Here is a 10,327-nt window from a genome sequence, read left to right as displayed (position 1 = left end):
GCACCGTGGGAGGCCGAGGCGGGCGGATCACGAGGTCAGGAGATCGAGACCATCCTGGCTAACACGGTGAAACCCCGTCTCTACTAAAAATACAAAAAATTAGCCGGGCGTGGTGGCGGCGCCTGTAGTCCCAGCTACTCGGAGAGGCTGAGGCAGGAGAATGGCGTGAACCCGGGAGGCGGAGCCTGCAGTGAGCCGAGATCGCGCCACTGCACCCCAGCCTGGGTGACAGAGCGAGAGTCCGTCTCAAAAAAAAAAAAAAAAAAGCGTGGCTTTTAACTTTTTTTTTTTAACCTCAGTGGTTGAGGAGAAAAAAGGAACAGAGAACCACCGTGTGCAGGCAGCCGCTGTCTGTGCCGCTTGCCACCTGCACGGCCCCGCGGGGGCTTCACGGCTGGAGAGGGAGGGACTCCGCGCGGCTCTACCCTCTTTACAGAGGACGACACGGCCACACTGCGTTTAGGACGCTGCTCCATGGAGGCGCCGGGCAGCCGGACTTCGGAGACAGCTGGTGTCTGTGGGCCCTGGTTTTCCGTTGTTTACACACACAGCAGGCCTGCTGCTCCCCGCCCCCATATCCCTACTCTTACGCTTCTCGGGTGGAAGACTCACTGCCCCCGCTTGTGCCCGCAGGGAGGAGCTGAGGACGGATGAAGGCCAGCATATGGGACTGGTGCCCTTGCCCTGAGCTCACGGCTCAGTTTCCCCTCCCTGCAGAAAGGTGTGGTTTCGGCTGCCTCTGGGCTTGGCCCACTCTGTTCACTGGGCATGGTGATGACAGTGCCAGTAACTGGGGCCCTCCCAAGTGGGAGCCACACACCATCTTGCAGAGACCAGCTCGGTCGGGGAGACCCTAACCCAGCAGCGCTAGAGGAATTAAAGACACACAGAGAGCCGGGCGTGGTGGCTCACACCTGTAATCCCAGCACTTTGGGAGGCGGAGGCGGGTGGATCACGAGGTCAGGAGTTCAAGACCAGCCTGGCCAAGATGGTGAAACCCCGTCTGTACTAAAAATACAAAAATTAGCCAGGCGCTGTGGCAGGCGCCTGTAATCGCAGCTACTCGGGAGGCTGAGGCAGAAGAATCGCTTGAACCCAGACGGCAGAGGTGGCAGTGAGCTAAGATCACGCCACTGCATTTCAGCCTGGGTGATAGAGTGAGTCTCTGTCTCAAAGAAGAAAAAAAAAAGACACACAGAGATATAGAGGTGTGGAGTGGGAAATCAGGGGTCTCACAGCCTTCAGAGCTGAGAGCCTCGAACAGAGGTTTACCCACAGATTTATTAACAGCAAGTCAGTGATAATCATTGTTTCTATAGATATTAGATTAACTAAAAGTGTCCCTTATGGGAAATGAAGGGATGGGCCAAAATAAAGGGATGGGTCTGGCTAGTTACCTGCAGCAGGAGCATGTCCTTAAGGCACAGCTTGCTCACGCTATTGTTTGTGGCTTAAGAATGCCTTTAAGCGGTTTTCCACCCTGGGCGGGCCAGGTGTTCCTTGCCCTCATTCTGGTAAACCCACAACCTTCCAGCATGGGCGTCATGGCCATCATGAACATGTCACAGGGCTGCAGAGATTTTGTTTATGGCCAGTTTTGGGGCCAGTTTACGGCCAGATTTCGGGGGCAGTGTTGCCAACACCATCTCATTTAACCCTACGGAAGCCTGGGGGCCAGCAGTCACCTACAGGACAGGCAACTCCATCAGCCCCATGAAGGCCACATTGCTCAGAAAGGGTGGAGTGAGATTCCACCCCAGCTCTGGGTGGCTTCGGACGCTGTGCCCCTCCATGCACTCAGACCTGGAGGGAGACTTCCTTGAGCTGCTAACCCATCTGCTGCTTCAAGGTCCCCAGTCCTAGAGATTCCACATCCACCTGGCCTCTCTCCCAGCTCCTCCTTCTGGAAAGCCCTTCCCCATCTCAGCTCCTACCTGAGCCCCACAGTACATCCTCAGCCTGTCAGTGAGAGGGACCCTGGGAAGAAGTCAGCCCCCACCTTCACCTCCTGGCTCCTCTCCCCAACAGGCCAGGCCCACCCCCACCGGGGCCCCTGCCTGGCTGAGCCTCTGTGAAGCACTCCTCCCCAGTAACCCCAGGGCCACCTCCTTGTCTCTGCTCAGTGGTCCTCAGTGATCTCTGGGAGGCAGGGCCCTTCCCCTCACTCACTCATCATCTCCCTGATCGCTCGTCACTGTCTGATGTCTTTTGTTTTGCACATTTTTATTTATTATTTCTTCTCCCCAGCCCCCAACCACCAGAAGCTAAGAGCTGTAGGCAGCATTTTGCTGGCTTTCCTTGCTGCTTCACGGCCAGTGCCTGGACACAGAGGGTGCTTCCTTACATGGACTGAGAAAGGAATGGGTCCCCGGTTGAGGCTGGCCCTGAGAGGAAGGAGGTTCCTCCCAGCAGGTGGCCCACTGCCCAAGTGCACGTTAGAACAGGTTGTGGATCCGAACCAGTGTCTACAGAAGCAATGGCAACCCTCCTCCAAGGAGAGACAAAGACAAACCCACACTCTACACGCAGTTTGAAGTCTACTTTCTTAATCAGAATGTGTTGGCCAGGCGCGGTGGCTCATGCCTGGAATCCCAGCACCTCGAGAGGCCGAGGTGGGAGGATTGCTTGAGCCCAGGAATTTGAGGCTGCAGGGACCCACTGCACTCCAGCTTGGGTGACAGAGCAAGACCCTGTCTCTAAAAATAAGTAAATAAACAAACATAGAGTGTGTCATGACCACCTCTATTCCTCTGTAGACATTCAACAACACATTTTTTTTTTCGAGACGGAGTCTAGCTCTGTCTCCCAGGCTGGATTGCAGCGGCGCGATCTCAGCTCACTGCAAGCTCCACCTCCGGGGTTCACGCCATTCACCTGCCTCAGCCTCCTGAGTAGCTGGGACTACAGGCGCCCGCCACCACGCCAGGCTAATTTTTTGTATTTTTAGTAGAGACGAGGTTTCACTGTGTTAGCCAGTAAGGTCACGATCTGCTGACCTCATGATCCGCCTGCCTCGGCCTCCCAAAGTGCTGGGATTGCAGGCTTGAGCCACCGCGCCCAGCGTCAACAACACATTTTTTTAATTTTTAAATTTTTATTTATTTTGGGACAGGGTCTCACTCTGTCACCCAGGCTGGAGTGCAGCGGCTCAATCTCACCTCACTGCAACCTCCACCTTCCAGGCACAAGTGGTTCTCCCACTTCAGCCTCCTGAGTAGCCGGGATCACAGGCAAGCGCCACCACCTGGCTAATTTTATTTGTATTTTTTGTGGAGACACTTGCCACATTGCCCAGGGTGGTCTCGGAATCCTGGACTCAAGTGATCCACCCACCTCAGCCTAACAGAGTGCTGGGATTGCGGGCGTGAGCTACCACGCCTGGCCCCATCTTATTCTTATTTTTTATTAAGAGACAAGATCTCACTCAGGCTAAAGCACAGCGGCATGAGCATAGCTCACTGCAGCCCTGAATGCCTGGGTTCAAGTGACCCTCCAGCTAAGGCTGGAGTTCTGGGAGAATCTGCAGTTACAGATCATTTATATACTGGTTTAGAACATTTACTGTTCTGTTTTGGTTTGTTTCAGATGGGGTTGCCAAGGCTGGCCTCCACCTCCTGGACTCAAATGATCCTCCTACTTCAGGCACCCAGGTAGCTGGGAGTACAGGTATGCACCACCATGCCCAGCTAACTTTTGTATTTTTTATAGAGACAGGGTTTTGCCACGTTGCCCAGGCTGGTCTCCAACTCCTGAGCTCAAGTGATCTGCCCACCTCAGCCTCCCAAAATTCTAGGATTTCAGGCATGAGCCACCACAAACAAATTTATTGAGCACCAAATATATGCCATGCTCTGCTCAAAGCACTAGCACGCTGTGGTGAGAAAACAGACAAGGTCCCATCGCTCAAGGAACCAGAGAAGCAAAGATGCAAATTAATCAGAGATGTGGTGAGCACAAGAAGGAAATAAACAGTTTTACGAGACAGTGACTGAGATCAGGGGAGGAAGATGCTTGAGCCAAGACTCAGGGGTCAGAAGGAGAGAACCACTGAAGAGTGGGAGGGGCATCCAAGTAGAAACCGCAAGTGCAAAGCCCTCGAGGAACCAAAAGAGCCTCCTGTGAATGAGGAACTGGAAGCAGGTCCAAGTGGCTGGAGTTTAGCACAAGGTGAAGTGAGGGGAGACCAGACATGGGAGGCTATGAGCTAATGGAACACACTAGCTTTGATTTGTGGTGAGATGGGAGCCAATGGAAATTTCTTTCAGCCTTTTTTTTTTTTTTTTTTTTTAAACAGGGTCTCACTCTGTCGCCCAGGCTGGAGTGCAGTGGCACAATCTCGACTCACTGCAGCCTCAACCTCTTGGACTCAAGGGATCCTCCTGCCTCAGCCTCCCTAGTAGCCAGGGCTACGCAAACACACCACCACACCTTCCTAATTTTTTTGTGGGGACAGGTGGGGGATGGAGCCTCGCTCTTTCGCCAGGCTGGAGTGTAGAGGTGCGATATCAGCTCACTGCGATCTCCGCCTCTTGGGTTCAAGCAATTCTTCTGCCTCAGCCTCCCAAGTAGCTGGGACTACAGGCATGTGCCATCACACCCAGCTAATTTTTGTATTTTCAGTAGAGACGGGGTTTCACCATGTTGGCCAGGATGGTCTTGATTTCTTGACCTCGTGATCCACCTTCCTTGGCCTCCCAAAGTGCTGGAATTACAGGTGTGAGCCACCACATCCGACCCCTAATTTTTGTATTTTTGATAGAGATGGGATTTTGTCATGTTGCCCAGGCTGGTCTCAAACTCCTGAGCTCAGGCAATCCACCAGATTCAACCTCCCAACGTGCTGGGATTACAGGCATGAGCCACCACACTTGGTCTCTTAACAGCTTTGTTGAGATATAATCAACATACAATAAACTGCACATGTTTAAGGGTAGAACTCTATAGATTTTGACATATGTATACACCTGAGAAACTATGACCATGATCAGAGATGTGATGAGCACCAAGAAGGAAGCAGATAATAAACCTATCCTCCATTAACAGATGAATGGATAAAGAAAATGTGGTACTTTACCCAACGGAGAACCATTCAGCCAGAAAAAAGAATGAGATCCTGTCATTCGTAACAACATGAACGGAACTGGAAGTCATTATGTTAAGTGAAATAAGCCAGGCACAGAAAGACGAACTTTGCACGTTTTCGTTTATTTGTGGAGGCTAAAAGAAAATTAAAACAACTGTCCGGGGCCGGGCGCGGTGGCTCACGCCTATAATCCCAGCACTTTGGGAGGCTGACGTGGATCACGAGGTCAGGAGATCGAGACCATCTTGGTTAACACAGTGAAACCCAGTCTCTACTAAAAATACAAAAAATTAGCCGGGTGTGGTGGTGGGCGCCTGTAGTCCCAGCTACTCAGGAGGCTGAGGCAGAGAATGGCGTGAACCCGGGAGGCGGAGCTTGCAGTGAGCCGAGATCGCGCCACTGCACTCCATCTAGCCTGGGAGAAAGAACAAGACTACTTCACAAAAAGAAAAAAAATTGGCTGGGTGTGGTGGCTCACGTCTGTAATCCCAGTATTTTGGGAGGCCAAGGCGGGGGGATCACAAGGTCAGGAGTTCAACACCAGCCTGGCCAACATAGTGAAACCCTGTCTCTACTAAAAATACAAAAATTAGCCAGGTGTGGCGGTAAGTGCTTGTAATCCAGGTACTCAGGGGGCTGAGGCAGGAGAATTGCTTGAACCTGGGAGGCAGAGGTTGCAGTGAGCCGAGATCCTGCCACTGCACTCCAGCCTGGGCAACAGAGTGAGACTCCATCTAAAACAAAAAAAAAAAAAAAAAGAAAATTAAAAGAATTAAACTCACGGGCATAGAGTTAAACTCATGGATAGCTTCCCGAGGCTGGGAAAGGTGGAGGGAGACGTGGGGATGGTTAATGAATGCAAAAATATAGTTAGATAGAAGGAATAAAATCTAATATTTGGTAGTACAACAGGGCGACTACAGTCTACAATAGTTTGTTATATATTTTTAAATAACTAAAGAAGTATAACTGGACTGTAATACAAAGAAAGCCTAAATGTTTGAGGTGATGGATACCCCATTTACCCAGATGTGATTATTATGCACTGCATGCCTGTATCAAAATATCTCATGTACTCCGTAAATATATACACCTATGTATCCACAAAAGTGAAAAAGAATAAATAAATCACAATTCGTAAAAAAGAATAAAAAGCTATCCATTATCTTCAAATATTTCCTGTGCCCTTTGCAACCTGCCGCAACCCAGCTCTGTCCCCAGACACCACCGAGCTGCTTTCCGTCGATAAGTTGCATTTCTATAATTTTATAGAGGTGGAATCACATCGTACATAGGCCTTTTTCATCTAGCTCTTTTCACTCAAAATACTTATTTTGAGACACATCTATGTGGCAGCAGATGTCTGTGGTTTATACCTCTTGTTGCTGCGTATGCATGGATGACCACACTGTCTATCTATTCACCTGTTGATGGCCATCTGGGCTGTTTCCAGAGTTTGCTGTTATAAATAAAGCTACTATAAACATTTGTGTGTGCATCACTGTGTGGAGATACGTTTTCATTCTCCGGGACGATATTTAGCAACAGAATGGCTGGGTCGCGTGCAGTGTTTTTACTCCCTAAGACGCACGAGGCTTTCTCCCACGGCGGTTGTGCCTTTCCATGTTCCTGCTGGGAGGTGTGAGTGTTCCTGCAGTTCCTCAGTGTCCACACCAACACTTGGTGTGGCCGGTCTCTCCATTGAAGGATTTTGAGCAGATAAGTGATATAATTTTGTTTTCAAAAGATCCCTCTGGGCCTGGCGCGGTGGCTCACACCTGTAATCCCACACTTCGGGGGGCCGAAGTGGGCAGATCATGAGGTCAGGAGTTCGAGACCACCCTCGCCAACATGGTGAAACCCTGTCTATACTAAAAATACAAAAATTAGCTGGATATGGTGATGCGCGCCTGTAATCCCAGCTACTCAGGAGGCTGAGGCAGGAGAATCACTTGAACACGGGAGGCGGAGGTTGTAGTGAGCTGACATGGCTGCACTCCAGCCTGGGCGACAAAAGCGAGACTCTTGTCTCGAGAGGAAAAAAAAAAAAAGACACATTGGGATAGATGGGAAAGAATAAATTTAGATACACTGTCACATATCGCTGTAGTGATTTCCTGGTGCTGAGACAAGATCAGGTCCGTTAAACAGCTATTTCCCATAACAGGAGGTTGCATCTGGGCTAAACTTATGTATGTGAGGAAGGTGAACGGATTTTTAATGAGGTATTTCTATGAAAACAGAAGAAAAACGAAGTTTATTGTTGTGCACCTGTAGTTCCAGCTACTCGGGAGGCTGAGGCAGGAGAATGGCGTAAACCTGGGAGGCGGAGCTTGCAGTGAGTCAAGATAGGGCCACTGCGCTCCAGCCTGGGAGACAAAGCGACACTCCGTCTCAAAATAAATAAATTAATTTAATTAAATAAAAATAAAAACACAAAAACTAGCCAGGTGTGGTGGTAGGTGCCTGCAATTCCAGCTACTTAGGAGACTGAGGCAGGAGAATCGCTTGAACCCAGGGAACGGAGATTGCAATGAGCCGAGATCACGCCACTGCATCCAGCCTGGGCAACAGAGCAAAACTTGGTCTCAAAACAAAAAAAAAAGGTCAAACAAGACCACAGTTATCTGTGGATGACAAAAGTCTTAGGACAGCCACGGTTAAGATGAAATCCACAAGAAACCTGGTCATCTCTGTGGCACACAATCATTTTACATAACAATCATAATTTTTTTTTTTTTTTTTTTTGTGACGGAGTCTCACTCTATCGCCCAGGCTGGAGTGCAGTGATGGGATCTCAGCTCACTGGCACCTCCGCATCCTGGATTGAAGTGATTCTTCTGCCTCAGCCTCTCAAGTAGCTGGGACTAAAGGCGCCTGCCACCATGCCCAGCTAATTTTTTTGTATTTTTAGTAGAGACGGGGTTTCACCAGGTTAGCCAGGATGGTCTCCATTTCCTGACCTCATGACCCATCTGCCTCGGCCTCCCAAAGTGCTGGGATTACAGGCGTGAGCCACTGCGCCCGGCCTGTAAAGGCGGTTTTCTAACGACTGGAGCAGGGGCCGCCAGGATGAAGGGGCTCACCCAGTAAGGATGAGACCAACACACAGCCCCACCCTGGCACTGCCCCATGTCCAGTCTGTTGTTACATGAAAGACCACAATTCAAGCCATTTATTCCAGAAATATTTACCTACCATGAGTCAGGCATTCTTCTAGGTTACGGGGTCCAACGGGAACAACACAGAAGTCCCTTGTGCAGCTGACCCCATGGAGGAGACACTTGAGGACTAAATGGCACATTAGACCTGGGCCAGGTTCTCACCTTCCACTGGCCCCAGACCCACCTCTCATGCCTCCTGGCCTTCCTCTCTGCCTGGAGGCTGACCTGGACGTCCCCTGACTTACAGCTGAGCTCAGCAGGAGGCCGGAGGGCAGAGGAGACAGAGGTCAGGGAGCCCGGAGGCCGGGGGACGGAGGAGAGAGAAGTCAGGGTGCCCGGAGGCCGGGGGACGGAGGAGAGAGAGGTCAGGGTGCCCGGAGGCCGGGGGACGGAGGAGAGAGAGGTCAGGGTGCCCGGAGGCCGGGGGACGGAGGAGAGAGGGGTCAGGGTGCCTGGAGGCCGAGGGACGGAGGAGAGAGAGGTCAGGGTGTTGGCTCCGGGGCTCCCTCTGCTCTGATGGGGATCTTCCCCTTCAGAGACCTCAGCTCAGCCGGGGTGGCCTCTCCTGTGGCTCCAGTTCTCACCAGGGTCCAGCCCTCCCGCCCCTTCACCTTCAGTGCTCCAGGACCCCTTAATTAGGCCCATTCCAGCCATTCGACCCTCTTTGTTCACCCCTCCCCCGAAGGCATACTCTCCTGATGTGGGTGCTGAGTGCTGCACATAAAGCAGCTCTGGGAGGAGAGTCCAGAGCACGGGGGGCCGGGAAGGGTCTCCTGAGGGTGATGCCGTAGGGTATCTACAGGGAGGATGTTTAGGCAGAGGGCATTCCCCGGGCCGCAGGGTTCTAGGAACATTAGGGGCGTGGTGTGGGCAGGGCAGATATAACAAGAGGATATGGAGGACAGCGTGGCACGGGAGCACATGCCAAACTGCATGCGAGGAGCGGCCGGGCAGCTGTAGGAGCCCAGTGAGGAGACGGTCGCATGGACAGGACGGGGAAGCCCCGAGGCAGCAGCAGACATGAGGGGCGCTGGGCTCTGGGTGTGTTCTGAAGGTGCAGCCAGATTTGCTCTCAGAGCAGATGTGGGCCTGGGAGGAAGAAAAGCCCCTGGTGTTTGGCCTGAGCACCTGGGGGGTCGTGGTTGGCGCCGCCGACATGAGGGATGTGGAGAAGCAGGGCTGGGGGCCAGGAGCTCAGCTCCACATGTGTGGAGTTGCAGGTGCAGGCCAGGCTGTATTCAGGCAGCCTCCCAGGAACCACACACACCGGGAGTCTCCGCCACAGGGCTCTTCCCTCCCTGGCTGCATCTAGGCTGGCTCTGGGTCTTGCTTGAACCCACCGAATATGGCACAGTGATGCCAGGCCTGTGATTGACATGGGCCTGGCACACTTAAGAGTCAGTGCTGGCCGGGCGCGGTGGCTCACGCCTGTAATCCCAGCACTTTGAGAGGCCGAGGCAGGCGGATCACGAGATCAGGACATTGAGACCATCCTGGCTAACACGGTGAAACCCCGTCTCTACTAAAAATACAAAAAATTAGCCGGGCGTGTTGGCGGGCGCCTGTAATCCCAGCTACTCGGAGAGGCTGAGGCAGGAGAATGGCGTCAACCCGGGAGACGGAGCTTGCAGTGAGCTGAGATTGCGCCACTGCACTCCAGCCTGGGCGACAGAGCCAGACTCCGTCTCAAAAAAACACAAAAGAACCAGTGCCATGTAAGAGGTGGTTCCAGCCCCCGCCCCACCACGCGAGGGGACGGCCGGCAGCCGTGTGGACAACAACCCCAAGAGGGAGGTGTCAGAGCTTGCAGTTGGCCCCTCCCAACACTGAGAGGAGCGGAATGATCTAGCTGACACACTGTATCTAGAGAAAGGACCCCGTGCTGTTTCAGGTAGATTTGGGGGAATCTGTTACACAGCAACAGCTGGCGGAGGAGACACATCCCGGCCCCATCCACACTGGGGGAGTCAGGGCCAGAACTCGATGGCGGCCTCCAGTCCTTGCATCTGAAGCTGGGGCCCGCAGTGCCCACGGCCTGTCTTCTGCACCCATTGCCAGCTTGAAGGGTGATTCAACAAGG

This window comes from Nomascus leucogenys, chromosome 2 (genome assembly GCF_006542625.1).
Source record: "Nomascus leucogenys isolate Asia chromosome 2, Asia_NLE_v1, whole genome shotgun sequence".
Lineage (NCBI taxonomy): Eukaryota > Metazoa > Chordata > Mammalia > Primates > Hylobatidae > Nomascus > Nomascus leucogenys.
The sequence above is the reverse complement of the archived record's forward strand: the minus strand, read 5'-3'. Positions refer to the sequence as shown.